Consider the following 26,068-nt stretch of genomic DNA (forward strand, 5'->3'; position numbering starts at 1 on the left):
CATAATTTAAACGTAGAGAGAGTTAAGAGTTTTAAATATCTCGGAGCCACAATTACCGAGCAATGGGACTCGTCGAAGGAAATAAGATGCCGAATAGAATTGGCGAGGGATGCATTTTTGAAGTACAAGAGAGTTTTTACCAGCCATGACGTTAATCTTGACACGAAAACTCGATTTATTAAAGCATATGTCTGGTCAGTCCTACTGTACGCAATGGAAGTATGGACCGTAAAATCTACTGACATTAAAAAGCTAGAAGCTTTTGAAATATGGATATATAGGCGGATACTTAAAATTCCTTGGACTGCCCATGTTTCAAATGCTGAAGTATTGAGGAAAATGCATTGCGAAAGAGAACTAATATCAAACATAAAAAGGAGAAAAACTGCGTATTTGGGTCATATCATGAGGAACCAAAAATATAAATTATTACAAAACATAACCCGCATAAAAATTGAAGGAAACCCGATTAGAGGAAGGAAGGAATTAACATGGCTTGATAACATCAAAGAATGGACTGGTATTCGAGATGAGACAAACTTATTCAGCATGGCGAGACACAGAGAAGGATTTGCGGATTTGATAAATAATTTATGAAATCAAATTATGTACAATTTTGAAATGTAACTAAATTGTATTGGTCGCTAATATTCGGAAAACGAATTTGCAAATAAAGAAGAAGAAGAAGAACGTGGCTGAGGATATATCTCTGTCGACTCAGCTGACTGATACTTTCTTACTTGTTAGTTTAGAAGATAAAGGGCCGATTAATGGAAAAATGTTCATGTTAGCTCGGTTTAGATGAGGCCATAAAATCCAAACCCGATCTAACAACACAAAACCCAATTAAGGTTTTTGTAGTCTCAATATGTACTATCACAAAATGTCCATTAGAAGTTGTTTGCATTTCCAGTGTTGCACAGTGTAATTCAATTAATAAAAAAGTCGTAAATAATGATCTTCGTCCTAATAAGACAACAATAAATAAAAAAAATAGTTTTGGTCTGCTCATCCTCGTCTTGGGTGGAGGCATGGATGCAAAAAAGACTTGAAAAATTTAGTTTTTAGTTTAGTTTTTTCCCGAATTGTAGCAAATCTTTTATCCACTGGGGTGACACTGAAGGGCAGATGTCATAACTTCCGACTACCTACAAATCCGCAACCAAGCATGTGCTTTAATATCATGACAGATATAAGACTGTGGGCCACCTTTAGATATTATTGTGACACCTTTCCCATTCCATCATATTTCCTGTATGGTAGTAATATCGGCCTTGTACTTGCAAGTCAATGAGTAAACTGTAGCTTTTCTATAGAGTCCGAACATTCACGGTTCAGATTCGCAGTTCATAGTCCTTGAAAAATTTGCGGGTGTCGTCAACTTTAGGGAGGTGTGTTTTTTCATAGTATGTTTTTGCCAGAGGTGAGTTAACAACCCTTACATTTTAGCTCACTACCTTCATCGGGATTTAAAGGCAATTCAGCAGGTGACACCACGGGAAGGTCAGTATCTACCTGAGATAAAATATTTATTAAGATGAGCCCTGGGCTTTGCCATGGTAATGCCGGCTAGGACCATTCCTTGGTATCTTCCATCCTCAAAATCTCGAGACACTTTGTGAAAAAAATTGTCCTTTTGAAAGAGCGAATTCTTCGGAGCTGGTTTGAGGCCTATCATAGTTTTATTTAAAAGCTCTTCTCTTTTGCCTATCAGATGACGCCCTCTGTTTGAATCTTGCTCTATTATTCAACTTATTATAGGTTTGGTAAAAACAAAAAACATCACATATTGAATTTATTCTTGTAAATTTAATTGAAAATCAATGTATTAAACATAAACAATTCATCGCTTGCAAACCTTTGGTGGCCTTACTGTACATATGGATTTATTTTTATGAAATCTTAAATGAGCCCTTTAAGGATATACACACATACATACATATGTACATATGCACATGATAACATGATGGATATTAAATACTGTAAGAACCGTGAGAATTCACATTGATTAACCAAAAAGAATTTCACAGAAAAATTCTTGTTCTCACATATTGGTGGAAATCTTGTAAAATTTAACTGGCAAGCAATAAACCAAACAACAAATTACGAACACCCGGCATGTCGAATACCCACGAAATGCAACAAAATTTATAACTGACATTTTTCGTAGCAAAACAAACCCCAACCAAACATATAAAACAAAAAGAAAAGAACATTAATGTAAACAAATTTCTTGGTTGCATTCAGCGAAAACGCAAAGCAAATGTCAACACTGTCTTCGATATTCATTAATAACAACAACAAAATTGGAAAAATTTAACATAACAATTCACGCAAGCCTATTTCGAATTAATACCGCCACCGCCTTAGCCCAAGCAAGCCTTTGAGCCACCAACAACAACCACCAACACCACCGACGCCGTCGTCTTCAATAACCTGGCATTAATCGACAAAAATAAGCTGGGCGGGCGGCTTGCACGCACTGTTGCATTTCATATGAAAAAACGCCTTGCATGGCGCAAGCCGCTGCCGTTTGGGTTCTAGGAAAATGTTGAAAATGTTTACAAAACTGCTGCTGCCGCCGCCATGAAGTTGACAAAATTTATGCATTCTCTATACCAAGAAACAAAATGCACATTTCACAAGCACTCCTGCACGTTTCCAATTTTTCAATAAATTACGAGTCTGTTAATGTTTGCTGCCTGCCATTCATGAAATGTCGTAATAGAATTGTTATAGGAGAACAGAGTTGGCGACTATGGGGAAATCTGATTATTTTGAAAGGGATTTGGTAAGTGGTCGATAGTTATAGTTGCTTATTGGGCTAAAATAGTTGAATATAAAATCGAGTGCAAGTTTTTGTTAATTCCACAGAACGTCGTCAAACATGAGAACTATTCTGGAAGTGATCACATGATGAGCAGTCGCTTGGCTTGGTTGTAAAAGTTTTTTAAAATTAAATATTAACACTATTCATGGAACCCCAAAAAATAATCCGAAAAACATTTTCACTATTTTAGCCTTTTTATAACGTTTTTTGTGCCTTGGTATGTGTGTGACATAATTTTGAGTCTTTTTTGGATTTGTCTGTCAGACAAACGACAATAGTTTGTCTTGAATATCATGTTTGCTCAATTCTATAAAATGAGACATGAAAGAATGAACAGAGATCAAAACTAATGGAGGAAACTGACTGGAACGCGTTTTGTAGGTGGTGCGATGGTGTTGTGCTTGGTAATATTGGTAGTTCTGAAGGCGGTATAGGTGTTACTCCAAACTGTATTTTACTGCTAAAATGATACGTTTTTGGGTTACATTTGTTTTGGGGGAGATTTATTTCAATTTATTTCGTTTTTTTCTGCCATGGCAGCTGATTTGTATTGACAATGGAATTTTATTGAGCACAAGTGTTACTATATTTCAAAGCGGATACATAAGTATATCTGTTGGCTGTGATTAACTTTACATGACAAAGCACTCAAATGTTATGTTTGGATAATACTTAGAGTTTTGAAGTCAGGTGACAATTTTACAGAAAACAACAACAATATCTAAGTCAATATCCGTTTGCCAAAATAAATCGGATATTTTTAAGAACAAATTATTTGCCGGTCATTTACGGCATAGCAACAAAATTGTTTCAACATACATAATATCAAATAAAAAACGATTCTAGGAGAGAGGGAAAGTTGTCTTGGATTGTAGCTGAAGAAGCAATCCCTGCACGCAGTTAGGTAGTGGTAATTTGTCTAGAAAAAAATCCCGATATAAATATTAAGCTATAAAAATAAGAACGGCTTTAAGTTCGACAGTCCATCATGAGTACGCTAAATGAAGAATATCACTATCTTTTAAACAAGGATTAATACCAATGATACATCAATTTGTTCTACCTATTCAGACAATGCACAGTGGATCCACTTGTATGGAAAATGTGGCCAAAAATATTTCCAATGTAAATATCATGCTGATGCGCTGGTTACAGCTTTGTGCTGCTGCGAATATTGTTTTAAGAGACCATGAGCGTAGCATTCTCCCCCTTTGGAGGAGGTGTACAGCATTAATTTTTTTATGTTGTTAATACAAAATACCATAAAAATGTCCTTCATACTAGGAATATATAAAAATATGAACCAATATTAATCATCATATTTCCTGTATGGGAGTAATATCGACCTTGTACTTGGAAGTACATCTGTCAATGAGTAAACTGTAGCTTTTCTATAGAGTCCAAACATTCAGGGTGCAGATTTGCAGATCATAGTCCTTGAAAAATTTGCGGGGGTCGTCAACTGTAGGGATGTGTGTTTTTTCATTGTATGTTTTTTTCCAGAGGTGAGTTACCAACCTTTACATTTTCGCTCACTAACTTTATCGGCAATTAAAGGTAATTCAGCAGGTGACACCACGGGGAGGTCAGTGTCCACTTGAGATAAAATAATGATTAAGATGAGCCCTGGGCTTCTACATCACGAGATACTTTGTGAAAAAAATTGTTAATACAAAATGTCATGAAAATGTCCTTCATGCTAGGAATATACCAAAATATGAACCAATATTGATCATTTTCTGCGTGGAGGTTTTCTACCAATTAGAATTCATTCATAGAATTCATAAGAATTCGAAATACCAAGTTACAGTCACCACATTAGACTAATCATCTAAAGGCCATCACATCGCACTATGGTCTCAAATCCAAATGACCAAAACTATTTCAACGTCCACTTTGTATTAAAATTGATTATTATTTATAATATATGTATAAATACTGGAATTATTACGTGTTTTCGGCTAAAAATACGAAAAACCACAATAATTCAGTGGACAGCGTGGTCCTGTTGTATGGGGTCTAATTCAAAACATTGACAAACAATAATTTTTGGTACGAGGGATTCTTATCATCCAAGAAGTCGAAGTACCAAATTTCAGTCGAATCTGTTATAAAGTATCGCTAAAACCACCAAAATATCTTTATATGGGGGCTATGACAAAAGTTGAACATATTTTGAAAAAAAAAACTTACAGACTTGTTTTCTGATCTCTCAAACTTCTAAATATAAATTTTAAGGAAAATCGGTTGAAAAATGTGGCTATGACCGATCAATTTCAATTGGTGAAGTACGTATAACTGATATCAGTTTAAAAATTTTACTCACTTTTAGACTTCCCAAAACTAAAGAAATGACTTGAGTCATAAAAAAATGATATTTTAAAAAATATTGAAGATTTTCGCATGCGATTTGGTTCAATTGCATATGTTTTGACCATTAAATTTTAAGGTTTGTTATGTATTTTCAATTTTGTTCATAATTGTTGTTGTATGCCGAATCAAAACTTCTTGTTTTCTTAATTTGTGAACCATTAAACTATAAATAACTGCAAAAATACCTATGTAATTTCACTATCAAAAAAATATTTAAAGACATTTTGCTAAAACGTGCAATTTTACTGCAAATGTATTGGCCAAAACTGTATATGAAAAATGTATTAATGTTATTACCAATATTAAATGCGATTTCTTCTTTGTCAAAAAAATATTTCCATTTATCTTATTGGATTCAATTATAAAATTTCCAATTATAAAATGCATTGGGCATTTAATTTACTAAAAAGCGCCATTACTTTAAGAAACACACGAACCACTGATTTTTTTATTCACTTACCGGTCACACACAGCGATTGTCTTGAGGAAACTGAAGAAAAAATTCCCTCTTCCTTTTCATAAAAATAACAAAAATAATTCATACCATTTTTCTTGTCATCTTCGCTTGCTAGGTTTCTTAACTGTGAGTTACAGAAAAAAGACTGCTTGTCGCGACACCAACAAAGCACGGAACACACACGTTTTGCCGAATTTCGCATACACACCACCAAAGATAAACAAATTTTTCCACCCTCCCGTCGGCGCTTCTACGTCTTCTATTGCACCATATACACAGCACTTTTTTATAAAATAGGCGATAGCCCTGTTGTTACACCCTTCGACAAAAATCCTCTCCACCCATAAAAAAATATGTTCTAACATAAAAAAATATGTTGGTAACCAAACAAATAAAATTGAGATATATTTGTGTCCAAACAAATATTTGTTTGCAACATTTTTGTAATAAATAGCTGGGTGTATAGTGCAATAGCAGACGCAGAAGCGACAACAGGAGGGTTAATAAGCTTGTTTTTGCTTTGGTGGAGTGTTTGCGGACAAACGTTTGTGTTTCGTTCTTTGTTGTTGTTGCGATTTATTCTTCCAGAAGAAGGCATTTTTTCTGTATCTCGCAATTAACCAACCTAGCAAGCGAAGAGGATAAGAAAAAAATTGCATGAGAGACAGAGAGCGTTTTTTCTTTAGTTTCCTCAAGACATTCGTTGAATAAAGACGGCAAAGTAAGAAATTGTGCTTTTTAATAAATTAAATGCCCATTTTATAATTGGAACTAATATAATTGAATCAAAAAGGTGAATCGAAATATTTTATTGCATAAAAAAAATCGCAGTTGTTATTGTTTTATTCCACAAATTACGAGAAGCTTTCAACGATGTTTTTATATTTTATACCTAGTTAATACCCAGATAGCAATTTTTGCCTAGGGGTCTGATATCTGATTTTTTTCCGAGATTCTCTAACGTTTTTTCCGATAATTTTCCGAGTAATCTGCACATACTCTAAAGGGAAATTTTGTGTTTGTATTTAAATGTTGTGTTCAAAAACAAATGACAAGGGAAAATGGATAGACATTTTTTAGTAAGTTGTTTATAACAATTAATACTGTTAATTATCTTTTAGATAAATCTAATACAAAACAACAGCGTGGCATACGGAAACTACGGTTGGAAGAGCTATGTTTAATAATTTTGTAGATAAACAATGTCAGCGAGCAGCTGCAATGAATACTATTAAATCCACATCATAAAGTTCTACAAAGAAATTAAGAAGTTAATTATTGACGTATTTACATAAAATCCCCAAAAAGGGTCCGTATTTCTGATTGAACATCCGACTTTCTGATTGAACATCCGATTTTTCCCCATTTTCCAATTTAAAATGTTGACCGAAAAAAAATTAAATTTCGAATAAAAAATCCGATATGTTTCCAAACTTTCAAACTAAACAAGCGACAATTTTTCGAATATCGGATCAAACGTTCCATAATTTTCCGAATTTCGGATCAAATATCAGAATTTTTTCGATGTTCTATAAAAGTATCCGAAAATCATACTATTTTCTGCAGATTTTCGAACGTTCCTTCAGAGTTTTTTCCGAAATTGTGCAGATAATAGAAAATTCCCTTAAAATTTCCCTTTTTTCGTACGAGTTTTTTTACGAATTCGTTTAGAATACGAAAAGAAACTCTAATATTCCTTCCGATTTTTTCCGACAAAACTTTCCGAATTCGTGGGCACCTTCACACAATTTTGTTCCGATTTCCGAATCAATTGGGCATCAGAATCGAAAACTTGTGCAGAGTTTCATTCCGAATTCGCAAAAAATCAGAAAAAATTGTCAGCTGAGTAGATTTAATTTTTGTTGTTCTTTCTATAAGTGTGACACCACTACACTACGTTTTTTATGAATACATCCCGATTTTAGGTACTTTTAAGGTTTTAGCCTCATTATTACACCTACTTGGCTGAAATTTGGTACTGTGTCCTCCTTTGGGCTACAAAACTTTCCCACGGAAATCTGTCAGTATCGGTCCACGTTTTGATATACCCCCAAAGAACGGTACATCCGGTATTTGGAAGGTTTTAGCCTCATTATCTCACCGAAGTGGTTGAAATTTGGTATTTAGTCTTCTTCGGGAAACAAAACTCCTTTCGTACATTTTCCTCTCATTTTCCAATTTTCTAAAAAAATTTACAGGTGATTTAAACGAAATGAACACGGATTTGTGCAATTTAAACAAAGTGTGCCATTTCTATGTCCATCTGAAATCAGCACTGTTTATACACGCAGAAAAAAACGGCCTCTCTAACATATGTCCCAAACATATTTTGCAGTAAACAAATATATGTTTGCAACAGTCCCAAACGTAACATATGTTTGGGTTCTGCAAACAAATATGTGTTTGGGTCCTGCAAACAAATATATGTTTGGGTGCAAACAAATATAAACCCAAAAAACCACAAAAAAACAAACAAACACATGCACCAGTGGGCGCTTTCTGAGAGCAAGGGAGCGTAAATGTCAATGTGAAACCCATTGAAATGTATGCTCACTTGCTCTCAGCAAGCGCGCACTGGTGGTGTTTTTTATTGAAGGGCATAGAAAAAATGGCAAAACAACAAAGACACATGGTACATACAAAATTCCAAAGAAATGCATAACACACTTTAACAAAAGAAAAACTGAATGAAATATCTTATAAAAAATCGCACTTTTAAAAAGAAAAAACAAGTAAAAAAGCATTAAGTTCGGCCGGGCCGAACTTTTCATACCCTCCACCATAAAATATTCTGAACTAAACCCAACTTTAAGTGGGTACGTTCAAATGTCAGATAATGTTTAGGTACATTTATGCTTCATTCGGGAGGCCCCTTTTTTATGGTGCCTATATCTAACTATGTATGTTGACAATTTTTGGTGGGCTAGAAATTGGGAGGTACTGTTATATAGGGGTTATAATAAAACATGGGCCTATGTTGACAGCTTTTGATGGGAGCCTTTAATGTCAAATAACTCCTAATTCGGTTAAAAAATTTAGCTAGAATCTTCAAAATATCGAAAATCGGTACATAACGTGGGAACTTCAAATGTCATTAATAGCTATTTCGGAGGTATCTGGGCTATACTAAAATATGAACTTAAATGAACCGTTATATGGGGGCTATACCAAAACGTGGACCTATGTCCACAAGTTTTGTCATATAAGTTTATTGACATTTAAGAACTTTAAATGTCAAATTATAGCTACATCGGTCTGAAAATGTAGCTACAAACGTCAAAACACCGCAAATCGGGGGTACCGTTATATGGGGGCTATACCAAAACGTGGACCTATGTCCACAAATTTTGCTATATAAGTTTATTGACACTTAAGAACCCTAAGTGTCAAAATATAGCTAAATCGGTCTGAAAATGTAGCGAAAAATGTCAAAATACCGTAAATCGGGGGGTACCGTTATATGGGGGCTATACCAAAACGTGGACCTATGTCCACAACTTTCGTTATATAGGTTTATTGACACTTAAGAACCCTAAATGTCAAATTATAGCTATATCGGTCTGAAAACGTAGCTAAAAACATCAAAACACATTAAATCGGGGGCACCGTTATATGGGGGCTATACCAAAACGGGGACCTATGTCCACAACTTTTGTTATATACGTTTATTGACACTTAAGAAGATGGCTAAAAAAAAATGGTATTCCCCAATTTTCAGCGAAATCGGTCAACAAATGCGACCTGTATGTTGCGAACGGACGGACGGACGGACATGCATAAATCGACTCAGAAAGTGATTCTATGTATATCCCTAGAAGGAACTATGGGTCTATCTCGCTTCCTTTTGTATGTTACATACAAATGCACTAACACATAATACCCCTTACCACATAGTGGTGTAGGGTATAAAAATAAAGAAACATCGTTGAACGCTTCTCCTTAGTTGTGAAATAAAACACATTTTCTTCAAAGTGGGAAATCGGCATCTGGAATCAAATGATTATATAATGTAATAAATAGGTACATCCATATTTCAAATATACATATATGTATGTGTAAGAAAAATGTATTGATATAATTACCAATATTAAATACGATTTATTCCTTGTCCAATAAAATCAAACATCAAACTATGGCCTAATGCTGAGTACACATTGTCAGTTTTGAATGCGGTGTTGCGGTTGCTTGCTAGTGTGGCCGTTCATTTTTGACATTCATCATACAACCTCAAAATATTTTGTGGATGCTGGACGGTTGGACAGTTATCGATAATTGCGAAAAATGGCCATTCAAAACTGACAATGTGTACTGCCCTTCAGATCCAAATGGCCAAAACTATTTCAACGTCCATTTTGTATTGAAATTCGTTATTATTTATAATATATGAATAAAACTGTAATTATTACGTGTTTTCGGCCAAAATTACGAAAAATCGCCATAATTCAGTGGACAGGGTGGTCCCGTTGTATGGGGTCTAAACCAAAACATTGACATATGGTAATAATTTTTGGTAGGAAGGATTCTTATCATCCAAGAAGTCGAAGTATCAAATTTCAGTCGAATCGGTTATAAAATATCGCTAAAACCACCAAAATATCTAATATCGGGCGGTGTCTTTATATGGGGGCTATGACAAAATTTGGACATATTTTGAAAAAAAAAACTTAGAGACTTGTTTTCTGCTCTCTCAAACCTCTAAATATTAATTTTAAGGAAAATCGGTTGAAAAATGTGGCTATGACCGATCAATATCAATTGGTGAAGTACGTATGACTGATATCAGTTTAAAAATTTTACTCACTTTAAGACTTCCCAAAACAAAAGGAAATGGCTTGAGTCATAAAAAATTATATTTTACAAAATATTGAAGATTTTCGCATGCAATTTGGTTCAATTGCATATGTTTTGACCTGTGCCGTGAAATAACTTATAATAACTAAAAAAATGTTCTAACTTAAAAAATATGTTGGTACCCAAACATATCAAATTGAGATATGTTACAAAATGTTGCAAACATATATTTGTTTGGACCCAAACATATTATGTTTGGATCCAAACATTAATTTGTTTGCAACCGGTCCCAAACATATATTTGTTTGGATCCAAACATATTTCTAACATAAATTTTTCTGCGTGTATATAATAATAATTGTTCCACTAACATCCCAGATGGAACAAGGGAGACTCTCATATCAATGAGTGCACCCCTATTCATATTAGCTCTATGATATGGGACCTACTGTTTATTGTCGAGTCCAAACGGCGTGTCATAAGACACCACTTGTAGCGAAGTTTTACAAGGCTGAAATACTCAGAATATGTCGCTAACATCACTGAGGGGTATTTTGCCACCGTTGAATATTTGATGTTGCCTGGCCTGGGAAACGAACCCACGACCTTTACGGTGCAAGGCGGGTGCGCATACCAATGCACCACGTTGGCACTCGCCAACTGATATATACCCTCAGCAAATGTGAAGTGAAACTTTCACCAACGGACAGATCAAATGTATTTAAGATCTCTTCAGAATTTTGTGGTCCTTTTTGGACATTTGAACTTGCCGAAAAAATGTGGATTAGGAATTAACTGCACTAAGACACAAATGTTGAACTTTTGTGGGGGAGGTACCCTCATGCGCCGTTTTAGAAGTTAAACTAAATTTTGACAAAATATTAGGAGATCCAAAGTTTGGACCAAATTGGTTGCACCATTCAGTGATATCGTCCTAGAATTTTAGTGACATTTTTAAATATTGGGGAGAAGTACGACCGCCACATATGGTGACATAGAGATTTTTTACACCTTTCGGGCTGTTTTCCTAATAAATATCGACTTGCCCCTGAAAAAACTTTTACCGTCGTAATGGAGGTAGCGAATGCAAATCGCTTCAACAAAAATCAAAGTGATTCGAGAGCAGGTCTTAAAGTGAACTTATCCGAAATTTTGTGTCAGAGGTACCAGAAGAAGTAGACAAATATAGTCCATATTCGAACCTGATCTATATCTGGTAGTTTGGATTACGTCGGTCACTCCCTTCAAGAGTTATCGAACATTTTTCAACTTTTGTGGGGGAGGTACCTGAAGGAGTGGACCGATATGGACCACCCTGTTCAACAAATTTTGACAGTTTTTGGTTATTTTGGTCGATAAAACGTAAGAATTGCTGTTTGTACACATTTATTATAAATAATAATTAATTTCAATACAAAATTGACGTTGAAATAGTTTTGGATTTGGCACCATTGTGGAATGGAACGATTGAACCCATATTAGAACTTTATTTAAGTCTGGTAGAAACTTCACGATGTGCAATGTATCGACCAAATCGGTTACTCACCTCAAGAGTTATCTTGCGCACAAAATTTCCGAATATTTTCAATCTTTTTTGGGGTTTCGGAAGGAGTTGACCGATATAACCCATATTCGAACTTAAACTAAGTTTGGACAAAATATTACGACGGCCAAATTTTGGACCGAATCGGCAAATCAGTTCGAGAGTAACCTTGCGCTCCAACCACTTCAGTAGGTTGATTGAAATAGGTTGATGAAATTTTGGTAAAATCTATTGTACTTACGCAGGACATTTGATATTGGGAGCGGGCTATGTAGGTCCACGTTTTCGTAATTTCAAATTTCAGAAAAGTAATCACGCCATAACCCGGAGCTTCGACTCACGGCGGATCTGTCCTTCGGGATTCTTAATATACTCAACAAAGGTTTTCATCCCCAAAAGGAATTATCTCTGCCCCTTATTTTCACCTCCATTTTGTGTCACAGTGTTATAAAAAAATTGTTTAACCTAAATTCTCTCTTTAGGATTATTTCGCTATAACCTTAATGGATGCCCAATAATTATAAAATGTTTAAGTTCAAGGAAGCAAAACATGCAGCGAGTTGCACTTTTATGTCATTACTTCCCAGCAAAAATACTCATTACAAATTGGCCTACTTTCTCATTATTTTAACACGGGCATGTCATAGGTAGTAAGTACTTATTTTTGGCACATAAAAGTAAATAAATAAGTACTTAAATAAGTAGTTACGACTTGAAGTAACCAGGGAGTAACTACTTATTTATCTACTTTTTAGTGGCCAAAAAATAAGTACTTACTCCTTATGACATGCCCGTGTAAAAATAATGGGAAAGTAGGCCAATTTGTAATGAGTATTTTTGCTGGGTTAAGATTAGAATTTAAGTAAACAATTGTTGAAAACCCATATAATTTTTTATTTCTTTCTCTTTTCGAAACATTCTGTTTTTTTTTCTCTTTCAATAAAAATAAAGGTTTCATTCAATTTGGAAAAGGTTTCATTTAATTTGGAAAAGGTTTCATTCAATTTGGAAAAAGTTTCATTCAATTTGGAAATGCTATAAGTCCCCTAAAACGGAACTCACAAATTTTTGACATTTTGAAATATTTTAAAAATATGTATAATTTCTCACATTTTCTTCAAATGATCTCATTTTTCAATTTTCTAAAAAACAAGTAAAAAAGTATCAGTCGGCTTTGCCGACAGAGATATACCCTCAGCCTGTGTATATTGAAACAATTTTTTTCCAAAAAACGCATGTATTTAGGGAGTTTTAAAAATTTTGGGTGTTTGAACTGACAAAAATGTTGATTAGGATTTAATATCAAAAGTTTTGCGGAGGAGATACTAAAAAGAATGGATCTCCAGCCACTACATATGGCACCATAGGGGTTTTTTTGAACTTCAGGGATGTTTGCTCAAGAAGTATGAACTTGCCCCTGAAACAACTTTTACCATCGCAATTGAGGCAGCAATGCAAGTTGCTTCAACAAAAATCAAAGTGATTCGAAAGCAGGTCTTAAAGTGAACATGTATCCGAAATTTTGAGTGGGAGGTACCGGATGGAGTGGACAAATATAGTCCATATTTGAACCTGATCTATATCTGGTAGATATATTAGGATGTGTAAAGTATGGACCAATTCGGCCACTCTCTTCAAGAGTTATCGTACGCACAATTTTTCCGAACATTTTTGAACTTTTGTGGGGGAGGTACCTGAAGGAGTGGACCGATATGGCTTATCTTCGAACTTAAACTATGTTTGGACAAAATATTACTAAGGCCAAACTTTGGACCGAATCGGCAGACCTGTTCGAGAGTTATTTTGCCCTCCAGCCTCCTCACACGGTGTCATAGGGGTTTTTTGCAACTTTCAGGCTATTTTCTCAGGAAGTATGGACTTGCCCCTGATGAAACTTATACCGTCGTATGGAGGGCAGGGAATACAAGTTGCTAAAGCAAAAATCAAAGCGATTCGAGAGATGTTCCTAAACTGAACTTTTCCAAAATTTTGTGTGGGAGGTACCCGACGGAGTGGACCGATTGAGTCCATATTAAAACCTGATCTAAGTCTGGTACACGCTCCACGATGGGCAAAGTATGGACCAAATCGGTTACACCCTTCAAGAGTTATCGTGCGTACAAATTTTCCGAACATTTTCGAACTTTTGTGGGGGAGGTACCTGAAGGAGTGGACCGATATAGCTCATCTTCGAACTTAAACTAAGTTTGGACAAAATATTACGAAAGCCAAAATTTGATCCGAATCGGTTCATCCCTTCGAGAGTTATCGTGCGCTCCAGCCAGCCAGACAGACAGACGGACGGACATTGCTCAATCGACTCCAAATTGTCTGAAACACATTTCGTTCAAACATACTTGGGGTCTAAAACCATTATTTCGATGAGGCACATTTTGCCCGTATGAAAGTGTATATACCCTTCATAGCCTAAAGGCTGAGGGTATAAAAATTTACAGGTGAATCAAACGAAATGAACACGGATTTGTGCAATTTAAACAAAGTGTGCCATTTCTATGTCCATCTGAAATCAGCACTGTTTATACAAAACATTATAACGGTAAACATAACGGAACCTTTGAAAGGGGTTGGAACAAGTACTCTTGCAGCAAAAATTATAAAATATTCGTTTTTATCAGATTTTAGTTTGAAAATAATTAAATTTGTTTTTGAATTTTATAACGTACCATTTATGCGTGCATAGCTGTATATTTTTCTGCCGGTAATCCTAATGAAGGTACCTCCAGATTGTACGAGCTTTTGTATCTTCCACACAAAAAGTTAACTTAACACGGTTCTTGCTTGTTATGATTATGTTTGACATTCCGTTAGGAAGATTAACTAATTCGGTATCAAAAGCTCGTCGATTATTTGGTTTACAATACATGAGGGTGTCGTAGGAGGTAACCAATCAACACTCGGTGTATTACTCGGTAATGGTATTATACTAGTTATAGGTTTACAATCATAAATCCTCGTTTGCTAACAATATTCCAATTTTCAAATATCTTGTATCATTCCATATGTTAGCACAGTTTCCCGTTTAACGTTCACGCGCCCGTGGTCATTGCCACCGATATTGTTTGCAGAGGTTCAGAAGTGATATCACACGAGTGCAATATAGTCTTACATCAGCATACTTTAACATGGGGATGTCGTATGAGGTAACCAACAAACACTCTGTGTATTACTCGGTAATGGTATTACACTAGTTATAGGTTTACAATCATAAATCCTCGTTTTCTTACAATATTCCCAAAGAAACAAAAAAACGGAAATTATAAATATTTTTCAAATATCTTGTATCATTCCATACGTCAGCACAGTTTCCCGTTTAGCGTTCACGCGCCCATGGTCATTGCCACCGAAATTATTTGCAAAAGTTCAGATGTGATATCACACGAGTGCAATATAGTCTTACATACCCCTTTGTTAGGCTGAAAAACCACATGCAATTAATAACCCCTTTAATAAAACAAATCATTTCAAGCAGGCAATGACTTCTTCGTGCATTTTTCACAAGTTCATTCATTTGTTTGCACATTCTTAATTTTGAAAAATTTTCCAATAATTTGTTATTTATTTACAATTCAAATACCAAAATTCATAACTCCCACACACGTTTTACTAAAAAATAAAACATTGTAATTGATTTGAAACATATTTGCGTCGTATTTGCCAATTGTAATTTGAAAATTTGGCCATGTTTTTATTCAGATTCCATAATGTATATTTTCGACAAAAAATATAAACATTTCACCCAAAATGAAAATATTCAAAATTTGGAACGAAAACAATACGTAGAATATTGAAAACATAACAAAACTTGAACTTGTTCCATGGAGAGCGACGACGACCACCAAGAAAAAAAGAAGAAAATATGCATGGATTTTATTGCCTTTCTCTAAAATATGCTGCAAAAGTAAATTATTACATGTCCATTCGTCCGTTTGCCAAGCAGCAGCGGCAGCAAAAAAATGAAATATACACCTTGCACTCAAAATGTCAACTTTATGTTTTTACAACAACTAAAGCATGTCTCAAAAACATATTGACCACAAATTGAACATTTTTGAGACGATAGTGTGGTCACGAGGCTATGAACTTGTAAAATAATGAACCAATTCATAAATCGCCTTAAAACTTTTTGTAAGAAGCTCCTCTTCTCCTTAGAGACAGCCAAAGCGGCTTCTCGTCTGATGTTATTCGATCCTCAGGCATTTATGGGCTTTTCACAAACAGGTTAATAACAGACATTTATGAAATTCTTGTAAAACCTAAAATAAAACCTAAAAATTCCACAAGTAGCCGCACTGTACTGCAACAATGCACGCTTATGACAGATTTACTGCTCATCTTTGCAAATGAATATGCCACTCTAAGGCTTTTTGGTGGAAATTTTTTTATTGTTTAATTATTGATCAATATGTATGTTCCTGTATGTTAGTACGAATATGCTTGACGGTAAAAAAAATCAGACACTCATTGGACATAAATCGTATTTAATTTGAAAATTAAAATTTTGCCAATAGGCTTAACATTTTTGAAAAACAGACAGTCAGTTAATGACTTATTGGCTCAGGTATGTATTTCGTACAAATAAAAGTAGATCGTTTTGAGAATGTCCATGTTTTTTTCTGGTGAAATTGCTTATTTTTCAATTTTGTATTTTTAATGACAAGGAGCTTTCTTTGCCAAAGGCTAAATATAAAATACTCAGACCAATAAAGGTGGAATTTTAAGAACATTCTTTCAAGGACCAACAGTCTACAAAAGACCGATTTTTTATATTTTCCAGAGTCTATCACAAAATAAACTGAGTTTTATTAGAAATATTTTTATATTCTTCACGGTACCACTCGAGGTGGTCACAAAACTCTCCTCTAAAAATTGTCAATAGAAGTTCATGTTTTGGTATATCCCCCCTATAACGGTACATCCTTTTTTGACCGAACTACCTGTTATTTGACATTTCAGGTTCCAAGAGCTCACAAAACTTCTCCACCAAAATTGTTCCATTTAACGGTGCTTCCCGATGTTCGTTATTTTGAGAATTTCGCTACAGTTTTCACCGACGTTCTTAGTTGTCGCAAAACTTCTATACCAAAATTGGTCAACATAGGCACTCGACACTCGCTAAATAACGAAGGTCGTGAGGGTTGTTAAAATACGACCACTGTGCCAGAAAATAATTATGCCGTGTATGAACGGCATTTCTCTCAGCAACTAACATTTGATATTGCATGACCATCTGGCCGCAAAAATGAGGGTTTCTCACAATTTGACAATCGCCAAAAAAAACTCTTGTGGATTGGTTCAAAGAAATTGTGAATAATCAGGCCCGCGGTGCTTCAAACGACTTTTATAATATGCCACAGACGACGAATCTTGCGTATGAGTCCGAAACAAAACGTGTTAGTTTTCTAAGGCGAGCCACAATGAAAGTGGTTCATGAAAGAAGCACTTCGAAGCAAATGGTCGCCTGTTTCTTCGTCTAATCTAACCATGTGAGGAAAGTTAATTCTGAGTGGTATAACGACAAGTTCCCTCCGGTTGCTGGGGTAGCTCGCGGAGGTCCAGAGTCTGCCACAGAAATTTGTAAGTGGAAAGACCGAGAGAGTGATAACACGGATTTCCTGTTGGTTTTTAATTCAACACTGTGTTTTATTATTTCGTTTTTCTTTTAAGGAGTACACAATTATAAATTATTAAGTACTAGCAAACCCCGGTCCGCGTTGCTGGCCCGTCGTAATGAGTTTTAATTCAAAAGTAGGTATTTTCTACCTCACTTCTTCGGTCCATTGTCAAACCGAGAAGGATTTTAAATTTATCAACAGATTTTGTCTGTAACCTTTCTTTTCTCTTACGGACTTTGTCGGATTTTTCGCCAATTTGTGCCTTTTAGGATTTATTATCGTCCATGTCACTGTCTTTATCCTAAAGCGATCTAATAATAAAAGTTAAAAAAATGATTAAATCGAATTCTCCCGCGTATTTAGACCTATATGTTTTAGCTTTTCATGGTTGATGGACCGTTGAACCTCACCATTTACGTACATTTGTAAATATATAGTTTTTCTTGATCGGGGGACAGCCACCGTTGTCTCGAAAACTAATTTGCAACCTGATGCACTCATAGGCGATTATAAAATAATAGGCCCCGAAAATCGTCTATATTTGTAGACCACGGGACATTCCTGAATATTTTCTGAAAATTAGGTTCAGTAGTTTTGGAAAAATAATGTTTTGAAAAGAGTGGGCGTGGTCATCAGTTTTCAAGATATAACATATTAAAAAAAGTGGGCCTGGTCCGGTCCTAGGGTGCACACAACTTCATTGCCTACCAAAATGTATGCCGAAATCGATATAATCATAAGTTTGGCTTATACATATAGCGTGGCATGGGGAAGGTACCCCACATAACAACCCCACATTTTGCTGCAAATTTTATGGAAATCCCTTCAGTAGTATTGGAGTTATGACATACTAAAAAAACAGGCTTGGTCGGGCCTATAGGCCCCAAAGAAGTACCTAGATTGTAGATTAATCCGTAAATTGTTATTCCGATACATACATAGGGGAGGTTCCCCCTCTGGAATTCAATAAAATATGTAACCTGTTTTCGGGGGCGTGGTAAACTTTTCTTTCCAAAAAACCAAGTTGGGTTATGACAGCATTTGATTTTTATTCATAAAGGTAAGGCGTTTTTTTAAATATGCCCTCTTCAAAATTCAAGAAAATATGCCTGTACATTCCCTGACATTTTCACGAATATCGGTTCAGTAGTTTTGTAGATGTAACATATTTTAACAAGTAAGAAAAGCGTTAAGTTCGGTCGGGCTGAACTTTTTATACCCTCCACCACAAATTTCAGCCATTTCGGTGAATTAATGTGGCCACAACCTTCAAAATACCGAAATTCGGAAGGTATCGTTCTATGGGGGCTATATGATGGCGTGGACCTATACCTACAAATTTCTGGGGGAAAGTTTTATACGCCTAAAGAAGACTAAATACCAAATTTCAGCAATCTCGGTGTGATAATGAGGCTAAAACGTTCAAAATATCGAAAATCTGGAGATATTGTATTATGGGGGCTATATCAACACGTGGACTTATATAAACATTTTACGGTAGAAATGTTTCTTAGCCTCTGGAAACACAAAATACAAAGTTACAACCGATTCTTTGGTCAAATGGGTCAAATACATTCAAAATATATTAAAATGACGCGTACTTTATAAGGGGCCTTATATGGGGGCTATACCAAAAGGTGGACCTATATAACCCAACTTTGGTAGGAATGTTTTCTGATCTCTGAAGACACAAAATACCAAATTACAACCAATTCTGTGGTCAAATGGGTCTAATACATTCAAAATATATTAAAATGACGCGTACTTTATATGGGGCCTTATATGGGGGCTATACCAAAACGTGGACCTATATAACCCAACTTTGGTAGGAATATTTTTTGGCCTCTGGAGACACGAAGTACCAAATTACAATCAATTCGGTGGTAAAATGGGCCAAATATCTTAAAAATTCCTTAAAACGACGACGCGTCACGCGTCATTTTGTATGGGGGCTATACGAAAGCGTGGACCTACATAGCCCGTTTTCAATACCAAAAGTCCTACGTAAATATAACATATTTTCCCAAAATTTCATCAACCTACGTCAATCCGTTCGGACGCTAGAGTGATTTCCACAGACGGACAGACAGACAGACGGACGGACATGGCTATATCGATGTAGAATTGCACGCTGATCAAGAATATATATACTTTGTGGGGTCTACACTGATTATTTCGAGTAGTTACAAACGTAGTGACAAACTTAATATACCCCCATCCTATGGTGGAGGGTATAAAAAGTGGGTATGGTCAAGTCTGCGGTTCCTTAAAAATTAGGTAAGGTCGGAGACACAACCACATTTGTCTCGCAAATTAACTTCTAAATAGATACATTCGTAATTATTGTAAATATAACATTTTTAAAAAAGTAGGGTATAGGGGAAGTTCCCCGCCTTTTCCGAAATTCAACTGAATTTGTAGCCTATTTACATTCCCTAGCAATTTCAGGAAAATAGGTTCAGTAGTTTTTGTAGAAATGATAAAAATAGAAAATTGAAAAAAGTGGGCGTAAAGGTGGGCATAGTCAAATTTTCTTTGCATAAAAACCCAAGTCGAAAATCGGTCCAGCCGTTCTCAACTGACGCCATTACCAACGAACGATATTTGATGTTTATTTATAAAGATTTAAAAGTTTAGACAAATCGCGACTTTCTTGAAAATCCCCTGTAGATATAACCTAATTAGAAAGTGAGCGTGGTCGGATCTTAAGTCACAAAATAAGTACGTAAGGTTGGAGACACAATCGCCATTGACTCGCAAATAAATTCCCAAACCGATGCATTCGTATTTGTTGCAAATATTGCATTTTTACAAAAATAGGGCATTGGGGAGGTACCCGCCCGATCCGAAAGTCAAAAATATGTAGCCTATTTTTATCGGGGACCAACCCTGTACATTCGCTTAAAGTTTCAGGAAAATCAATTTAGTAGTCTCGTAGATATAACATATTTAAAAAAGTGGGCGTTGTCCAGTCTTAATGCCCCAAATAAGCACGTAAGGTCGGAGACACAATCGCCATTGACTCGGAAATTAATTTTCAAGGCGATACATTTGTAATTGTTGCAAATATTGCATTTTTACAAAAATAGGGCATATGTAGCCTATTTCAACCGGGGCCATCACTCTACGTTCAATGCAAATTTCAGGAAAATCTATTGAGTAGTTCCGTAGATATAACATATTTATAAAAGTGGGCGGTAAAGTGGGCGTGGCCAAGTTTTCTTTGCATAAAAACCTAAACTGGACAATGACTAACATTTCCACAAAAAATTATCCAAATCGCTCTGGCCGTTTTCAACTGATTCAATTACCAACAAACGACAATTGAGTTTTATATATAAAGATATACAGAAGTAGAGTTCCGGTCGCTCGTTCGGGGTGACTTGGATAAGTTCACCTATCGGCTCGTCGTCGACAGTCCAGTCTCGACGGGAGACCCGAAATGGTAGATCTGAACAAGGTTTCCGTGGTCGTCGCGAGAGATCTAGATAAGTTTCCCGAACTGATTGGCTAACTGGACGAGTGTACTCGGAAGAGAGGACTCAGGAGTTGCAGATACCTCAAGGAATTAGGACAATGATACGCGAAGGGGTGTTTCAAGAGTTACGAACACTTCATGGAATCTTAAAAGGTTACGCGAAGACCCAAGAGTTGTGAACACTTCAAGGCGTCTGGACAGGGATACGTGAATGATTGCCAAGAGATACGAACGCTTCAAGAAATCTGCCAAAGTTACGCGAAGACTCAAGAGTTGCGGACACTTCAAGGAGTCTGGACAAGGATACGCGAAGAGGTACCAAGAGTTGCGAACACTTCAAGGAATCTGGGCAAGAGTACGCGAATGAGTTCCAAGATTTGCGATTACTTCAAGGAACCTGAACAAGAGTACGCGATGGATTTCCAAGAGTTGCGAACACTTCAAGGAACCTGGGCAAGAGTACGCGAAGGATTTCCAAGATTTGCGAACATTTCAAGGAATCTGGGCAAGAGTATGCGAAGGAGTTCTAAGAGTTGCGGACACATCAAGGAATCTGGGCAAGAGTACGCGAAGGAGTTCCAAGAGTTGCGAACACTTCAAGGAACCTGGGCAAGAGTACGAGAAGGAGTTCCAAGAGTTGCGAACATTTCAAGGAATCTGGGCAAGGGTACGCGAAGGAGTTCCAAGAGTTGCGAACATTTCAAGGAACCTGAGCAAGAGAACGCGAAAGAGTTCCAAGAGTTGCGAACACTTCAAGGAATCTGGCAAGGGTATGAGAAGGAGTTCCAGGAGTTACGAACACTTCAAAGAATCTAGGCAAGAGTACGCGAAGGAGTTCCAAGAGTTGCGAACACTTCAAGGATTCTGGACAAGAGTACGCGAAGGAGTTCCAACAGTTGTGAGCACTTCAAGGAATATGGGCAAGAAATTGAATATCACCACTCTGACTCACCTGGTTATCTGTGATTGTTTACTTCCACTCGGTTAAATTCGCACACCAGTTTACTTGACTTCCTTTGAACACTGACTGGTCCCCTTTCAATTTCCTCTGGTCCTAGGAAAAAAGTCAGTACCTATTACCCAAAAAATTATTTTTAATAATTCAACAAAAACCACGTGCTTTTGTGGTACCTATCCCATTACAGAAAAACCACTTGTTTCTTAATAGGTTTTACTTAGCAATTCAATTACAGTCGAAATCGCTTATAACGTCGTCGTTTATAACGGCATATCGCTTATAACGACGAAATCCAAAAGACCCGAATTTCTGCCCTTTATCTTCAACACAAATAAATGCCGGTTATAACGTCATCGCTTATAACATCATATCGGCTGTAACGTCGGTTTTTTTGTGAAATATTTGAATTTTGCTATCGGTTATAACGTCGAACCATGCGAAGAAGAAACATTTCTCTTAATATTTTGTTGTATGTACATATATATTTTTTAAAATCAATTAAAATACAACATTTATCTTCATTCTCATTTCGTCCAACACGACGATGTTTTCACTTCTACCATGTACAATGGGCGTTTTATATGAAGGCAATACTACAGAATGAAGGGATACTACAGAATCAGAATTTCAATTACTGTCAGTGTCAGAGGCGTGGCTTGCTGTAGAAACTCTTCAAAATTTATTTACTCAGAAGATGTTACAAGAAAAGAATGTGTTCTGGAAACCCTTTCAAAACTCAGATCTGAGTTAAATTTAAAACTTTGTTGGAATTCAAAAGCCCAAACTAAAATAACATACTATTATAAATTGAACCATATCCCATAATAACGTAATATATTTGCTGAAAAATGAATTTAATATCGTTATTGTTTATTATTTTGTTTATAAGCCTTTTAAGTAGAGTTGTATAGTTCATGAACGAACTAGTTCAATTGAACGATTCATTGAAAAGAGCGTATGAACTAGATCAGTCGATATAGTTCATTATAGTTCAATAGTTCACTGAACTATAATCAGTCGGTGACCGTACGATCAACGAACGATTCACAATCTAGTTCAACATGTCGTCCACAAATACATAAAGTGACGGCGTCGTCTATTTCGAGGGATGCCTTCGTAATGTGATCAGTTTGTTTATGTTTTGGATCAAGGTACATGGAATAGCTGTCCGAAAATGGAGATTTCTACAAAAACATAGGGACATAACATATTACAATATGTCGAATCGATTACCTAATGAATCTGCCTTTGTGGATAGAAAAAAAGGGAAAACATAAAAAGAAACACACACGCACAAAGCTTTTACGCAATGAAAATTTCTACACACACACAGACAACATAAGATTTTTTTGCCAGCCACCTAAATGAAGGATTTTTTTTTTCTAAAATTAATTAATCTTTCTTTAAGAATGCAATAAAACTATGTAAATGTAATATTTTTGTTATGGAGTAGTTAAATTATATTAGTCTTTTGTTTGTTTGTATTTGGTGTATGTATGCGTTTTCATCAAAATACCGATTAAGAGCCGGTGAACGATTTTGATCCGAATAATTGAACTGGACAGTGAACTATGAACTAGATTACTGACCTAGTTCAGTTTAAAAGGCTGAGCTATTGAACTAGATCTTTCAAATGAACTAGATTGTACAACTCTACTTTTAAGTCTTTAAAATAGATTTATACGTATGTATATAAAAGGAAAAAGTAAAAAATTTAATTTAATTTATTAATTTACTTAATTTAACAGCGTATTTATACCCAAAAGTAACTATACATAATATAATTTCACCTCTTTTATAAATATCGTTTATAACGACTATCGCTTATAGCGTCCGATTTTGGTCGGTCCCTTGACCGACGTTATAAGCGATTTCGACTGTGCATAAATCAATATAACACATATATGTAATTCAAAATACCAGAACAACAACAAAAGGTGGGGACAAAAACAAACGAAGTGACTTTTGTCGTCACAGTGGTACACTATTATTTATTTTCCTGAAGTCTTTTGAGAAATTCGAAAAACGAAAAAAAGAGGAATCAGTTTGCACTATGACAATGTGTGCTCTTACACATCGATTCGAACCACAGCATTTTTGACCGGACAAAACGTGGAATTGATGGGTCATCCGCCGTACAACCCTGAATTGGAACCTAATGGCTTCATTTGATTCCCGCACATTAAGAAAAAAAGGCGTGGTCAACGATTTTCGTCGCCAGAACATGATGTTGAAGCGTTATCAAGTTTTGGAGGTGATTTAATCGGAGAGGAAAAAGTGCTTCAACAATTGGTTTGAGCGCATGAAAATGTGTACTTAAGAATACAATAAAACTCTTTTTAATGGTCCAGATCCGTTGGAACGTATTACAAAATATTATTATCGATTTTTTTGAAAAGAAAAATATTGTTTTAACGTGTTGTGGACTTCCAGTTAGCTGTTCATATACTTAAATTTGACCTAAGGTTGTAGACATGATCTGGGCTTCGAAGTCTAGCCATTTTTGGTCAGACTCCGAATCCAGTCCAATTTATTCACGACTCCGACTACAACTCCGGAGACGACTCCGAAAATAAATTCCACTGCTCAATATGTATTGAATATTTACTAATCAGTTAGGTTGACCTCACTGTAATCTATATATAGGCATTCCAGTGTGAATCCTTTAAGATACGATACATTGGGAGGTATACCATAGTCATGGACCTATATCACTGTGCAACATTTTTAAGGTGATATTGTGTAAACAATTCGAACTGAGGATTTTTTGAAAGTACAGACCCAAACGACAAGAAACCCTAGTTGGGTTTTGTTGTGTCAGATCCAGCTCGAATTTTATGGCCCCATCTAAACATGGTTAAATATTTAGTTTTTAAAGAAATTCGGGGCTATATCTCTGAAACCAATGCGAATCTTCTTCTGACCTCTGAAGCAAATTTGTAGATAAGGACAAGAATAAAATATTTGGAGAAATAGTGAACTCGAAAAACTACATTTATTGCCTCAAATTTCAAAATATATGCAAAAGTTCCACAATTTTTATACATTTCGCACCGTATCTCCAAAACAGTTAATTTTTTCTGAATATTTTCTTTTAGAAAAATATTCCGTGGAATGTAATACACAACTCTCCAGAACATGTCATCGTTGTAAAATGCCTCTATGCCGTTGTTTTCAGTACATTTTTCAACAACGATTTAATAAAAATGTAAATAATGGAGTGAAATCCGAAATTCGACAATAAATTGTTGGTGTGAACTGTGTTTGAAACACGTTTTGTAAAAGATATAATGCGAAATACCGCTGAAACAACATGAAGTAAGCATTTTAGAGTTTCAGAATGTTCTAAAGAATTGTTGAGAACTTAATTTGGAAGATTTTTGCAAAAGGTAACTTGGTTCAACTCCCAATAATTTTGCCGATACTAACCAGAATTTCAGCAATTATGTAAAATTTTCTATATTTTATAGATTTTGATGCCCTAGATGGAGTTTTTCTTAAGTGTTTTTTTCAAAAGATAAGTTCTACTAGTTTAGGGCTACAATATTGCTAAAGACAGCAAGACCAAATTCCTATTCATTTCTGAGATAAAGGCCTGATAAATGCAAAAAAAGTGTAGATTCAGCCCGGTTTAGATGAGACCATAAAAAAAACTGGATCTGACAGGACAAAACCTTACTACGGCTTTTGTAGTCTAAATATGTACTTTCAAAAAATCCATACTAGAAGTTGTTTGCATTTTCAGTGTCGCATAGTGTATTCTTCGGGGAAGTTTTCTATCCGTTGGGAATCCGGAATACAAAGTAACACCCACACCTTTAACAAAAATTAAACGGTATTGTTATAAGGTATTTCCCCTTCACACATGCAGTTTCGCGGTTATCGGCCCTAAAAGACTTGAGGCCTTGCTAGCAAAAGAGATAATTTTGTACAAACTGTTCAAAAATGTTGATTTACTCGGGGAGGCAAAGTTGTAGCTCTTTATGTGCAATATCAAAATCGCCG

At 35.7% G+C, this 26,068-nt stretch overlaps 1 long non-coding RNA gene across 1 annotated transcript in view; it reads left to right on the forward strand.

Annotated features, from left to right (window-relative positions):
- Window positions 1-26,068, forward strand: part of LOC141397781 (uncharacterized) — a 361,294-nt gene that overhangs the window by 169,884 nt on the left and 165,342 nt on the right. The gene's annotated exons all lie outside the window — the stretch shown is intronic.

This window comes from Musca autumnalis, unplaced genomic scaffold (genome assembly GCF_047663935.1).
Source record: "Musca autumnalis isolate F117 unplaced genomic scaffold, ASM4766393v1 scaffold_3, whole genome shotgun sequence".
NCBI lineage: Eukaryota > Metazoa > Arthropoda > Insecta > Diptera > Muscidae > Musca > Musca autumnalis.